The sequence below is a fragment of the Solanum verrucosum genome, unplaced genomic scaffold (genome assembly GCF_900185275.1).
Source record: "Solanum verrucosum unplaced genomic scaffold, falcon-dt-bn FXZP01000166.1, whole genome shotgun sequence".
Classification (NCBI taxonomy): domain Eukaryota; kingdom Viridiplantae; phylum Streptophyta; class Magnoliopsida; order Solanales; family Solanaceae; genus Solanum; species Solanum verrucosum.
In genome coordinates, this window is record NW_026020139.1 from 1,042,622 (window position 1) to 1,056,838 (window position 14,217).

At 33.5% G+C, this 14,217-nt stretch overlaps 1 non-coding gene across 1 annotated transcript; it reads right to left on the bottom strand.

Moving 5' to 3' along the window:
* Positions 1 to 9,494: 9,494 nt before the first annotated feature.
* LOC125827524 (small nucleolar RNA R71) lies at positions 9,495 to 9,601 on the bottom strand. Its single transcript, XR_007443003.1, has one exon. It is a non-coding gene; the product is annotated as a small nucleolar RNA R71 (small nucleolar RNA).
* Positions 9,602 to 14,217: the final 4,616 nt, after the last annotated feature.

The window sequence follows — 14,217 nt, forward strand, 5'->3', positions numbered from 1 at the left end:
TTACTATAATATTCTTTTGCTAAGTGTTTTAATCTTGATATCTCCTTAATATTATTTGTGATATACTCTAGATATAACATATCTTGGGTTCTTAGATACATGCATAAATTTTCTTCCATTAATTGTTCTAATAGTTTTATATCTTCCATAGATTCTGTCCAATATTATAAATATTCGTAGTTCATTTTAGTTTGAATTTATTTCTAAATCATACCATTCTATTCTTTCGAGGTCTAAATCATGTAGGTCTATTTCATACCATTGTTGGTTTAATATATCTTCTGATTCGTTATCATTAAATATCTTTTCCTATATTATTCTCCTTCATTCGATTATTTATATACCTTTAAATATATATAATATTAAAGTTTCATAGTTCTTTATCATTTCATCATGCATATAGTCATGTTAATTGACTTAATAAGTTTGAAACTTTTTATTAGATTTTCTTACTATGAATTATGTTGGTGGTCAAATGGTAACATAAAATGTAAATGAAAATGGTTTTGTATTATTTATTATTAACTTTTTCCTATAATAGTGTTAAACTTTAAATTATTTGAAAATGTGGTCCTTCATATATTGGAAAGAAGTTAAAATCATGTTTAAAAAATGATTTAATGGTAAAGATACATTTAAGGTAACTGTATTTTTCAAGTTTCATATATAAACTATTACTAATTTTTTATTAAAAGGGACATTAACTATCGTTTTTTTTCCTTTTTCTACTAAAGACACATGACTTTTGACCCTTCCTGAATTTCAATCAATTTTTTTTACTTTAAATGTTTTTTTAAATCTAATCTTTTCTCTAATTTTTATTTCATTTTTAGTAGATTTTACTTGAAAAAAATTAAAAATCACAAAAAAAATCATATTTTTAAAAATTGTACATCCATTTTTTATTTGTGAGGAAAAAGAAAATTATAAAAATATGTTCTTTGAATTTTCTTATATTTTTTTACAAAAATATATTTTAGGTAATAATTTAATGTTGGTTATTTTTAGAAGAAAAATAAAAAAGATCAAACTTTATAGAATGTAGCCACGTGGTAAATTCCATCTCAATCTTTATCAAAAATATATTCCATTAGAAAGGAGAATATTCCACTCTTCCTCCTGAAATTTTTAATCTTATTCAAAATTCATAATAGACATTTTAGGAAGATAATTAGACCTAAAAAAATAAACCACACTTCATCCTAAATCTAATATTTTATATTAAAGAAAAAAAAGAGGGGAGGATTTAATAGAGGAGACTCTAATCAACCAAAGCTAAGCAACAAAAAGAAGCACCTCAGCTCATTGCCTTGAAAATGAAAAATTATCAACTCCCAATACCTAAGTCTATTTAAATTATGTCTTTTTACTTATTATCACACTATTTATGTATTGTTATTGCCTTTTTCGTTGATTTTTTTCTTGTTTACTTGAGTGTGATGCACTTAAGTTGAGAGTTTTTTAGAAACAACCTCTCTACCTCCATAATGAAGTGGTAAGATCTGCTTACACATTACCCTTCCTAAATCCCACTTAATGGGATTTCACTGTTGTTGTTATTCAAATTATATCTTGTTATTCATATTGCTGGTTCAAGTTGTTATGTTGTAGACTTTTTCATTGGATTTGGGTAATTAATTCAAATTTTGGACACACTAATTTAAATGTGTTGTGGGTTTGTAAATTCTTTTTTTTTTAATTTATAAAAAGGAAGGAATTGTTAAGAACATATGTTCTCATTTATGGATCAATCAAATACGAGAAAGTTAATATCTAGCTAATTCAGAAAAGCTGAATTGAAAGTAGAAAGTAAAATTGCTAGAAACATAAACTAAGAAAATTAGAAATGTAGAAAGAGGAAAATACATAATTGGTCTGTGACAAAAAATGATCAGATTGATTACACATGATCCTTCATGTTTAAGACATAAATAAATAATAAATCTGTTCTCAAATTGAACACATAAACCAATAATAAAATATGTTTGATTTTTCAAATGCATCGTCAATCAATTTTGTGTTGAAGCTCTAGTAATTATAATACACACTTCAATTTGAGTAGTATATAAGTTTTATTAAAAAATAGAATTCATCAAGCATTGCAGGATTTATTTTATGAAAAGAGAATAACATGAAAGAATAAGTAAATTAAGGAAAAATTCTAAGGCTAAAAAGCCTAGTTTAAATTCAATAAATCAAACAAAATAAATAGATAGAACAACAATCCAGAAATGTCACGTTTGATGGTTATTTTACACCAATATTTTCATCAATGCATCTTGCTTGAAGATGCACGATAACTAATACATCGACAAGGTGGTGGTAGACGCTCACCACTAACTGAAGTACTTCTGGTTGCCAAAGTGAGCTCCAAACATGATAACACATTGTTACAAGTTTGCTCATTTAATTTAGAGTGGGTGATGCATGAATTATAGGATCCGAAATAACGTTTAGACCTCAGACAAAGATCCTGCGATCAATCATCTCGAGAGTAGTTGGAGGAGGAGGGACATGCAATTGTTGTCTCCATCTATTTTCAACAATAAAGTACTCAAATTAATATATGGTTCATGAAATAAATTAAATATAATTCTAAAAGTATATGCTAAAGTATTTAAGCAGAGAATAAACTTACTCATTTTGTTCAACGTCTAGACCTAAGACAAAGATCCTCCTTTAATCATCTCGAGAGCAGTTGGAGGAGGAGGGACATGCAATTTTGTCTCCATCTATTTTCAACAATAAAGTACTCAAATTAATATATGGTTCATGTAATAAATTAAATATACGTCTAAATATATGCTAAAGTATTTAATGAGAGAATAAACTTACTCATTTTGTTCAACGTTTAGACTTGAGACAAAGATCCTCCGATCAATCATCTAGAGAGGAATTGGAGGAGGAGGGACATGCAATTGTTGTCTCCATCTATTTTCAACAATAAAGTACTCAAATTAATATATGGTTCATGAAATAAATTAAATATACTTCTAAAAGTATATGCTAAAGTATTTAATAAGAGAATAAACTTACTCATTTTGTTCAACGTTTAGACCTGAGACAAAAATCCTCCGATCAATCATCTCGAAAGCAACTGGAGGAGGAGGGACATGCGCGCAATTGTTGTCTCCATCTATTTTCAATAACAAAGTACTCAAATTAATATATAGTTCATGAAATAAATTAAAAATATACTTCTAAATGTATATGCTAAAGGATTTAATGAGCGAATAAACTTACTCATTTTGTTGGAGAATAGGATTTCTATCAACAAAAGTATGAGAAAAGATGTTGCGGCCAGTGTTGGTTTGGAAAGTAATATGATGAATATTTGGAGTTGCACCATCTCGTGGAACATTATTAGTTCATCTCATGCCACGTAAAACTATATTTTATACAAAAATAAGTTATACTATAAACACAATAAAATTATTCATGTACAAACATTAATTTGAAATCTTAGTCTAATCAATTAATTGTACTTAATTAAGAGAAATAGTTAAGTGATGTAGAGTTCATATGGAGAGTTATAAGACATTAATATCATTACCTAATTAATTTCTTCCTTGTACATGTGAAAGAACTTTTTTAAAAAATAGTTATTACCAACATGTGTTATTATAATTATTTGAGCAAAGTTTAAAAGGTACCTAAATCTTTATGCTATTACCAATATGTGTCATTAGTTCAATTTATTTCAAATAGATCCTCTTTTAACATCTAATTAAGTCTAAAAGAATAAAAAACAGCATACATTAAATTATTAGAAAAAACAGAGAGCAAGATTAAAATTACCTCATATTGCTAGCACCTCCATTATGCGCATCGTTTATATCTCCATCTTCAGGATAAATTTCAAATAGAATTTTATTTTTTAGAATTTATAAACAATGAAAAAGCTAAACGATGTATAATTTTACTGTGCACAAAAAATTAAAAGATCAATATTAATAAATATAAAATCGTTGCTAAGAAAATCCCTAAAATTGAAGATAGACGGTCATTGACTTGCAACGATATTCAAACTAAAAATTATATTAGTACGATAGTAATCGATCTTTATCTATTTTTCATATTAAATTAATATACTTAATTATGATTAGATAATAAATAAGGTAAATTCACGATAATTTCGTGTTCTTCATTATATTGGTCCTCAACGTTGCTCTCTTCATTTTCGTCCTCATCACTACTCTCTCCATCTTCAGAGTTTGCAACTTTTATCCAAAGCCCGTCTTCTTCGATAACTTCGCAATTAGGGAATTTCATTAGCCCCATAACATTGAACTCAACCACAATACAATCTGTATAATAGCTAAATAATTGAAGACTAATCAATGACAGTATAAAAATTCAGAATTAACTTATTTCTTACATGTTTAGAAAGAAAAATAATGCTTATACAATTAGATTGTTAGATCTTAATGTGTGCCAAACAAATGGAATCAATCATATGACGTTCAAACTTTTAAATTAGACGATATGAAAAAATTACAAGATTTAATGTTTTATTTTTTTGTTGTTTCTATCCAAGTTTTTTTTTAAAAAAATAATATCTTTTTTATTGTACTTGTTTTTGCCAACTTACACTAAGGTTTTATCTAAAAGACCAAAGAAAATAATCTAGCTAACTACATGAGTTATCATTCACTTCAAATGAGTTAAAAAAGAAGAAGTAAAAATCCAACTTAATCAATTAAAAGATCCAAATAAAAATTCAAGAAAAAAAGCCATAAAAATCAAAAACAATTTTTAATGTTGAGTAATGAAAGATCTAGTTAGCTAATAATCGATTTATAAGATGTTTACATACAAAAAAATTCTAATAAAAATATATGAATGAATACCAACATGAAAATAGTGTTCACATATAAGTTTGGTGATGAACCGTTTAGCATCATCAACAACCACGTGAATGCAAATACTGCAATGAGGGGCACTGTTTCAATCATTTGGGAAAATATTATTTGCCATAACTATTGAAAAAATTAAGACAAAACACTTAGTGAAAATCAATTAATAAAAAAGAGAAGTGAAGAGTGAAGTGAGAAAATAGGCTGATTTAAACATCATTTATAGGGACATTTTTACACATTAATTAATTGACTTACTAAGTTTGAAACCTTTTATCACATTTTCCTACTATGAATTATGTTGGTGGTCAAATGGTAAAATAAAATGTAAATGAAAATTGATTTGTCTTATTTATTATTAGTTTGTTTCTAAATAGTGTTAAACTTTAAATTATGTGAAAATATTTATTGTGGTCCTCCATATATAGGAGAGGAGTTAAAATCATGTTTAAAAAATTATTTAATGGTGAAAAATACATTTAAGGTAGCTCGATATTTTAAGTTTCATATATGAATTATTACTAATTACTTATTCAAATACACATTAACTATCAGCTATTTCTTTTTTCTATAGTAGACATGGTTCTTTTGACCTTTCTTGAATTTCAATCAAATTTTTTAGCTTTAAATATTTATTTAAATCTAATCTTTATTCTAATTTTTATTTCATTTTTGGTAGATTTTTACTTTGAGAAATAACAAAACCACAAAAAAACATATTTTTTAAAAATTATTACTTCTATTTTTGGTTTGTGAGGAAAAAGAAAAATTTCTTTGAATTTTCATATATTTTCTTACAAAAATATATTTTAGGTAATATTTTAATGTTGGTTATTTTTAGAAGAAAAGTAAAAAAGATAAAACTATATAGCATGTTGCCAAGTGGTAAACTCCATCTCAATCTTTGTTGAAAGCATATTCCATTAAAAAGGAGAATATTCCATTCTTCCTCCCCCAAATTTTTTAATCTTTTCCAAAATCCATAATAGACATTTTAGGAAGGTTAATTAGACCTTAAAAAATCACACTTCATCCTAAATCTAATATAATATATTAAAGAAAAAAGAGAGAGAAGGATTTAATAGAGGAAACTCTAATCAGCCAAAGCTAAGCAACAAAAAGAAGCACCTCATGCTCATTGTTTTGAACATGTAGAATCATGAACTCCCAATATCCAAATATATTCAAATTATGTTTTCTTTTACTAATTATCACCCTATTTATTACCGCTATGTCTTTTTCATTGAGTTTTTCTTGTTTACTTGAGTTTGATGCACTTAAGCTGAGAGTTTATTGGAAACAATCTCTCTACCTGTCACGCTCTAAGCCTACACCCTAGGTGTGGGCTGGTCCCAAAGCAAACCCTTGGCCTGGCTGACTACTTAGCGGAAGATTTACTCAAGCGATAACAAGCTTAGAAATACAATTTAGGACATTCAAACTCAGGCAAATACTTAACTCAAACTATCAGAAAATACTTAATTGCAATAATAATAATACTTTGCAAAACAATCTTAAAACATCTCAAACAAAAGGGAAATACTAAGAGACTCCTCAACTCTAACTATCTATGAAGCCTCTATAATTCAACATGGATATTGGGACAAGACCCACAACACCAAAAAGGACTAAACTGAAAGGAAAAAGGGAAATCCTCCAGAATGCAAGAAGGCTCACCAAAGCTAACTGGAGTGTCAAATGATCTCAATGAAGCGTTTGTTGATGATCCTGAACACATGTATCGCATCATGATAAGATGTAGGTCGAATGACATTAGTACATTGCATGTACGAGTATTTAAAGAAGACTGAATGCATAGATAAATGAACTGATAAGATTTGAAGAATACTCACCTCAATTCAACTCAATAATGTTTAAAGCTTCATAAATAAAAGTACTAACTCAAGGACGTATATAAAAATACAATAAGTTACTCTTTACTCTTATTTGGGTGATTCTCTAACCGACAACCATTAATATGAGCTAGGTGATGATACAACATCTCGCCCACGCTGCCAGAACTGTTTTATACCTTGCTGGGGTACAAAACACCTCAACTAAGTGGATCCACTAAGCTATGCTCGAAAGCAATAAGGAGTCGTCTAAAAAGTATGATCATTTCCCCATGTTGGCTACATGGTTTATGAGGAATGTTAGTTGTTTGAACTCGTCCCCATATCTGTACTCAATACTACTCTCAATAAATATATATAATCATGCTCAAGTAAAAAAACTTTTTCTCGGTTTTGAGGTAATTACTCAAAATAACTCTTTTTAAAGAGGTAATGAAATATCCTGAACTCATAAATTCATTTCAGAAATCAAAGTTTCTCTTTTTTCACTGTAAAAATGTTACATTTGGGAATACTTAGTTTAAAATCATAGTTGGTTAAACAAGAATTCTCAATAATAACTCCATAAAACTCTTGAACTTCTTTTTTACACTCAATTTAGTTTTGAATGTGCATTAATACATGTGATTAGGATATGCAAGGATTTTCAAGGGTAAATTGAGCGTATAGGAGCTAATACAAGGAAGGGAAACTGATGAATCCACGATTTGGACTCTTTTAGGGCTTTATTTTGATAGACTTAGTGTCCTCAAATGCATATTTTGTCTCAATAACTGATGAAAATCCTTGAATTTCAGGTATTTGGAGTTAGAGACAAAGCATGGACACTATTGGGCAGAAAGGAACAAAGCAAGCTAAAGGAATGAAGAAATGAAGACCTGATGATCGATGATGTCATTCGATGATTCGCCAAATCGCCAAGATACCGCCTAAAGTTATAGAATGCCAAAGCTAAAATGAGGGCGGATTCGGCGAGCAACAACTATATTCGGCGTATCATCGATCTAGTCGGCAGAGAACGACCAGGTCGCCAAAAGTACTAAAGAAGATTCAAGCAAGTGCTGATAGGCAAGATGGAAGGATAAAGGGCGAATTGCGGAGTTATTCGGCGATCCCGACTTAGATTGCCCAAAGTTATAGTAGCCAGACCAAGAAAAAGTGAAAAATGAAGGGGAGATGAAGAACAATCGGCGATTCAGCGATCTGTCAGTGACACCCGACTTACTTCGCCGAGTAGTCATAAGCAATGACACTTCAGACTTGTTTAAATTAGTTTTGTCTAGAGAGAGAATTCATTCAGAAAAGAAGGAAGGAATTACTTAGAGAGAAAACACTATCAAAGGGTTTAGTGAGTGATTGTAGCAAGATTTTGAAAGAGATTTTCTACGAGAGGATATTATCAATCGATTTTCATCTATAATTCTCATTTTGTACCCAACTATGGGAGCGATAATTGATTTTGATTCTTTCATTTTTGATGAGTGGCTAAAACCCTTTACTTGGGGTTTTGATCATGAAGCCAATTGTTGAATTTACTTAGTGGGTGTTTGTTATTTGCAAAGAATGACAATAATTTGAAGTGGGTCTAAGTTGTTGTTGTGTTTCAAGGTTGAATTGTGTGAGTTCGTGTTTCAAAATTTTAGTGTTGTGCACTTGCTCGAGAGAGTGGTGTAGAACCAATGTGACAATCTTAGCGTCCTTAGTAGTGAGTTTACTTGGTTTCAGCTCGAGAGAGTGAAACAAGTGATCCGTCCTTTGTATTCAGCTCGAAAGAGTGAACTTGATGAGGGTGAAGAGCTGGGCTTTTTTCGATTGGTGTTGAAGTTCAAGAGAATTCAACATAGAAAAGGTAATTGTTCGAGAGAAAGTTACTTTATATATGGTTCGACCTACCCATAACAAATTATCCCATTATGAGCACTAACATGTAGCTACTTCGTTGAGATTGAATAATTGGCTGATCAATTCCCCAAGCTTTACTCTAATATTATATTGTTTGTGTTCAAGTGTAAATTTGGAATTGATAGATAAAACCTGAAATTTGTGATTTGAACATTAATTGTGCAGGAATTGTTTGATTGAAGAGGTTGTCATTGTACTTTTATTATTGAATTTGAAGAAAGTACTACTCCCTGAGGGATCGACCCCAACTCACGTAGTTGGGTTATTATACTGACGAACGATCGTTAGAATTTAGTATTGGATGAAATGCCTTGATACGTTAATCAAAATGGTGCCGCTGTCGGGGAGTAGCATTACTTAGAATTCTTTGATTGAAGATTTGACACCCTCAAATTCATTTGCTGTAGTTGAATTAGTTTTGGCTGCTTTGTGTAAGTGTTGGTTGGACTACGTAGAAGTGAACATGAGTGAGGAAGAGATGAATGGAAGCCAAGTAGGTCATCGAGATGGTATAGATGACATCAATAGTGTCTACAACTCAGCTCAATCGGGTGGAATGGGTGCAATTTGTATCCCACAAACTGATGAGAATGCGATGTTTAAAGTCACTAGCACAACTCTTCATCTTCTCCAAATGAGGGGACTATATGGAGGGCTAGATCATGAAGACCCGCATGAGCATGTGAGAAAATTTACAGAGGTTTGAAGCCTTTTTTCATTAAAAAATGTGTCTCAAGAGTCAATTCGGCTGCGGTTATTTCCACTGTCCTTAACGGGAGAAGCTAATAAGTGGTTAGCCGAGTTACCAAACAATTCCATCACATCATGGGAGGAGCTAGTTATAGATTTTAACACAAGATTCTTTCCTCCATCAAGGATGATGAAACTTATAGACGAAATTCAAAGTTTCAAGCGACGGGATGGGGAACCCATCCATGAAACGTGGGTGAGATTCAAGGAGCTCCTACTTAAATGCCCAACTCATGGGATACCAAACGATTCGGTGATACCAAACGATTTGTTACTTCAATATTTCTACCGGAGTCTAGATTCGGTTAATAAAGGGGTGGCTGATCAATTGGTACGAGGAGGAATAATACTACAATCATTTGAGGTAGCTTCATTTCTTCTGGATGACATGACTAGAATAAACCAAGCGTGGTACACCAAAGAGGATCAAGTTTCTCCATTTCATTTTATATTAACGCAAGAGAAACTTGATAAAGAGAAAGAGAGGGATGAAAACATCAAGAAGATGTTGACCCAAATGGAAATTCTACAAGAGCACATGAAGGAGACATGTGGAGTGTTTAAAGTCAAGGAAGGTTCTTCTTCCGGTTACTCAAGGCCGGGGGAGAATCAAGGTTGAAACTCCAAGAGATATGAGGAGGGTTTCCAGCCACGCTGTCTACAGTGAGGGGAAAATCAAGGTTGGAACTATCATAAGGAGAAAAACAAAGGATATACTATCAAGATTTGGCCGAGCAAAATGATTATTGGAGAAGGGAAGATGATTATGAGGAAAACCATACTCACTCAAGTGAAAGCCCAAAATCAAAAGATAATGCGAGCAGTCCCCAAGTGAATGACTTGTTGTCACGCGTACTTGACAAAGTTGAAGGTTCGGATGATTTGTTGAAAGGGATGAAAGATGACTTTCATCATTGAACAGTAACGTGAACTCTCATGCCAACTCCATCAAGACACTTAAAGGCCAATTGAGTTTATTATCAGCTCACTTAAAACCAAAGATAACGATAGAAGATGACAATAGAGGGCTGGCTGTGGTTACTCAAAGCGGAAAGGTAGCAATAGGTAATGTGATGGAAAATGAAGATGCTCAAAAGCATGAAGAAGGTGAAGGCAGGGAGGAACAAGAGTTGCTTATTCATCAAAACCTTGCCAAAGAACCACAAAAGGAAGTGGAACAACATGTTCAAATTCCAGAAGTCATGCAACCTTTACCCAAAATACCTCCACCATTTCCCCAACGTTTAAAGAAGAAAATGAAGATGAGAAGTTCAAGAAGTTCTTGTCAGTGTTCAAAACACTATCAATCAACCTCCCCTATGTGAAAGCATTGTTGGAAATGCTGGGATACATCAAGTTCATGAAAGAGTTGGTCACGAAGAAGAGGAGTTTGGATTTTGAGACAATTACTGCAATTATGACTAAGGAGCTAATAAAAAAGAAGGAAGATCTTGGGGCATTCACCATTCCGTGCACCATAGGCATGCTCCAATTCACTAAATATTTATGTGACCTAGTAGCAAGCATCAACTTAATGCCCTATGCGATATACAAACAACTTGGATTAGGTGAACTGAAAGTAACCACAATGAGACTATTGATGGCAGACCGTTCAATCAAACATCCCATGGGGATACTTTATGACATCTTGGTGAACGTCGATCGGTTCATTTTTCCGGTTGATTTTGTTATTTTAGATTGTGAGATAGATGCTGAAATTCCCATTATTTTGGGAAGCTCATTCTTAGCAACTGGGAGAGCATTGGTGGATGTTGAAAGTGGAGAATTGAGGTTTCGGGTGAACGAAGATGAGGTAACTTTCAATATTTGCAAATCCATGAAACACCCAAGTGACATTCATGTGGTGTCTACTGATGGTATTATCGATGAGGTGGTAGCTAGTGTAAGCCACTTAATGTGCATGAATAAACCCCTTGAAGCCGTACTTGCTAATTATGATGAATCTGAAATTCAGGGCTATGAGGAGGTAGTAGCTGCTTTGACAGGTTTAGGAGGGTATTCAAAGACTCTAGTCAAGTTGGATATTGACCTAAAAAATAGAGAGAGTCCTCCTGCAAAGCCATCAACATAAGAACCACTTAATCTGGAATTGAAAGCACTTCCCTCTCATCTCCGATATGCTTTCTTGTGGGTGAATAACACTTACTGGTGATCATTGCAAGTCAATTCCTTGAATGGAATGTGAAATTGCTCCTTTAAGTGTTGTGAAAACATATAAAATCTATAGGATAAACCATCGTTGATATAGTGGGCATCCCTCCCGATATTTGTACTCACAAAATCCAGCTTGATAATGAGTGTAAGCCTAGTGTTGAGCATCAACGGAGATTGAACCCACCAATGCAAGAAGTGGTAAAAAAGGAGATCATCAAGTGGTTGGACGCAGGTGTGATCTACCCCATTGCATATAACAAATGGATAAGTCTGTGCAATGTGTACCGAAAAAAAGAGGTATCATCGTAGTCCCAAATGAAAAGGGGGAGCTTGTGCCAACTAGACCGGTGACCAGGTGGAGAGTATGCATGGATTATCGAAATTTAAATTCGTGGACTGAAAAAGATAACTTTCCTATGCCGTTCATGGATCAAATGCTTGAAAGGTTATCAGAGAGGGGTTGGTACTACTTTTTAGATGGGTATTCCGGCTACAACCAAATCTCCATTGCACCGGAAGACCAAGAGAAAACCACCTTCACATGTCCCTATGGAACTTTTGCCTTTAAAAGGATGCCCTTCGGGTTATGCAATGCCCCGTCAACCTTCCAGCGTTGCATGCTGTTGATTTTTGCCGAGATGGTAGAAGATTCAATGGAAGTATTTATGGATGACTTCTCAGTTGTGGGTGACACCTTTGAGACATGCTTATTACACTTAAGATAAGTTCTCCAAAGATGTGTGGAAACGAACTTGGTCCTCAACTGGGAAAAATGTCACTTCATGGTTAAAAAATAAATGTACTTGGTCACAAGGTGTCGCAAAAGGGGTTGGAGGTTGATAGATCAAAGGTTGAAGTTATTGAGAAATTGCCACCACAAATTTCGGTAAAGGGGGTTCGTAGTTTCTTTGGACATGTCGGTTTCTACCGGAGGTTCATCAAAGACTTCTCAAAGACTGCACATACTTTATGCAAACTCTTAGAGAAAGAGGTGAAATTCCATATTGATGATGCTTGTATGGTGGCTTTTTGGTGCTTGAAGGAAAAATTAGTATTGAACCCAGTCATTATCAGTCCTGATTGGTCAGAATCTTTCGAAGTAATGTGTGATGCAAGTGGAACAACATTGGGTGTTGTGTTGGGGAAGAAACACAATAAACTTTTCCACCTAATTTATTACGCAAGCAAGACTCTAAACAATGCTCAGCGTAATTATACTGTAACTGAACAAGAGTTGCTTGCGGTAGTCTATGCATTTGAGAAATTTTGGGCGTAATTGTTAGGCACTAAAGTAATTGTTCTGATCATGCTGCACTCCGTTACTTAATGGAAAAGACGGATGCAAAACCAAGGTTGATAAGGTGGGTGCTCCTATTGGAAGAATTTAACTTGTGAGGTCAAAGATAGAAGAGGTTGCGAAAATTAAGTGGCTGACCACTTATCCAGGTTAGAGGGCTGGAAGAATGATGTGCCTGAGGTTGACATAAACGATTCCTTCCCCGATGAACAAGTGTTTGCAATAACCCTCAAACAAACTCCTTGGTATGCATATTTCGCCAATTACATAGTGTGCAGATTAATGCCGGATGAGCTGAACTTCTACCAACAAAAGAGTTTCATGTTAGACGTTAAAAGGTACTTTTGGGATGAACCATACTTGTTTCGAGAGTGTGCTAATCATATCATCAGATGATGTGTTTCGGAAGAAGAGGCGGTGGAAATTCTCCATGCTTGTCATGCTTCACCGGTGGGGGGCCATCATAGCGGTGTGCGTACAATCGATAAAGTCCTGTAAAGTGGATACACTGGCCATCCCTCTACAAAGATGCACATGAAGTTGTGAAGAAATGCACCAACTGTCAGAAGGAAGGTGGAGTATCTAAAAGACACGAGTTACCCCTTACTCCCATTTTAGAAGTCGAGCTATTTGATGTTTGGGGAATCGATTTCATGGGCCCATTTGTGAGTTCCTTTGGTAATAATTATATCTTAGTAGCAGTAGATTATGTTTCTAAATGGGTAGAAGTTATTGCACTTCCAAACAATGAAGGGAGAAGTGTGGTTCAATTTCTAAAATGCTACATCTTTGCTAGATTCGATACTCCTCGAGCTATTATCAGTGATGGTGGTTCCCATTTTTGCAATAAATGGTTCTCCGCTACATTGAGTAAGTATGGGGTGAAACACAAAGTAGCAACTCCATATCATCCCCAAACAAGCGGTCAAATTGAAGTATCAAACCGAGAAATCAAGAGCATCATGGCAAAGACAGTGAATGCTAATAGAACTGATTGGTTTCGAAAGCTTGATGACGCACTATAGGCATATTGCACCGCATACAAATCTCCAATCGATATGTCTCCGTATCAGTTAATTTTTGGAAAGTCATGCCATCTACAAGTCGAGTTAGAACACAAAGCAATATGGGCATTGAAAGCTCTGAATTAGGACTGGACAAAAACCTCAAAAGAAAGAGTAGAGTAGTTAAACGAATTAGACGAATTTAGGTTTAAAGCTTACAAAAGTTTAGCTCTCTACAAGGGAAAGATGAAGAAGTGGGACGATGCAGAAATACTTAAAAGAGAATTTAAGGTGGGAGATTGGGTGTTACTATACAACTCCCGAGTTTGACTTTTTCCCAGAAACTCAAGTCTAAATGGTCAAGACCATTTAGAGTAACA